Source organism: Condylura cristata, unplaced genomic scaffold (genome assembly GCF_000260355.1).
Source record: "Condylura cristata isolate star-nosed mole 26May11 unplaced genomic scaffold, ConCri1.0 scaffold00035, whole genome shotgun sequence".
Lineage (NCBI taxonomy): Eukaryota > Metazoa > Chordata > Mammalia > Eulipotyphla > Talpidae > Condylura > Condylura cristata.
In genome coordinates, this window is record NW_004567136.1 from 4,587,803 (window position 1) to 4,588,658 (window position 856).

General features: G+C 53.2%; 1 long non-coding RNA gene across 6 annotated transcripts in view; it reads right to left on the bottom strand.

Moving 5' to 3' along the window:
• The window catches only part of LOC105854388, a 29,986-nt gene that overhangs the window by 1,232 nt on the left and 27,898 nt on the right, over nucleotides 1-856 (bottom strand). Inside the window, exons 13-14 of one of the 6 annotated variants that reach the window (XR_001146069.1) lie at nucleotides 298-433; nucleotides 9-95 (exon numbers count right to left, since the gene is read on the bottom strand). The exons of 4 other annotated variants lie outside the window; for them this stretch is intronic. This is a non-coding gene — a long non-coding RNA (uncharacterized LOC105854388). Of the gene's footprint in view, nucleotides 1-8; nucleotides 105-297; nucleotides 434-856 lie in introns of those variants that run through there. One more of the 6 variants, XR_001146071.1, reaches the window with a different exon arrangement.

Here is an 856-nt window from a genome sequence, read left to right on the forward strand (position 1 = left end):
AGATCCGATGAGAACGACGGTAGGGGTTCTCACTCATTTTGTTCAGCTTTTCCAAGGAATGCATTTGAGGGGTGTCATCATCGATCCGAGCACATCTGAGGAGGCTGCAAACTGTTAGAGCTCAAGGCGTGTCCCCCAGTGGGCCAGCCCAGGTCGCCTCAGGCCTCCAAGTGCCAGAGGGCACAGATCATAGGGAGTCAAGCCTCACATCTGACTGGGAAATGGTGGAATGACCGAATGCAGGTCTTGGTACCTGCCAGTACCCAAAGGCAGCATTCTGGCCAGAGGGCAGCTTACCCTTTGTGGGCATCCACAGTACTTCAGACTTCTGTCCACTTGCCTTGCAGGACTTTCCAGCACCTCCTGTGATTGGTGGGAGCAATGTCTTCTGCACTGCATGCCAGGCAAGGGTCCACTCTTTATGCTGCTGCACCTGGGAGGTATTGAGAGAACACACAAAAACTTCAAAAGGTAGCCAGGATCACTGATCACCAAAGGTGGCCCTGGGCTAAATCCATTCTGCTATCACTCAGTTCTGTTCCTGACAATGAAGGAAGGTGTGAGTGACAGTGTCTTCAAGGGGCAAGATTGTGTAGGCCAAAGGCTGGACAACCCCAGAGCAGCCAACAGACCCAGGAGGCTCTGCTGTATGGGCCTGGCTTACTTAGGACTGCAGGCTCTTAGCAGCGGGTCCTTGGCTGGTGGATACATGCGTGTGGTCAAGGTTAAGCTCTCCCTGTCACCTACCACCCTAGGTCACCACTGTGCTGGACCTCAGATCCGATGAGAACGACGGTAGGGGTTCTCACTCATTTTGTTCAGCTTTTCCAAGGAATGCATTTGAGGGGTGTCATCA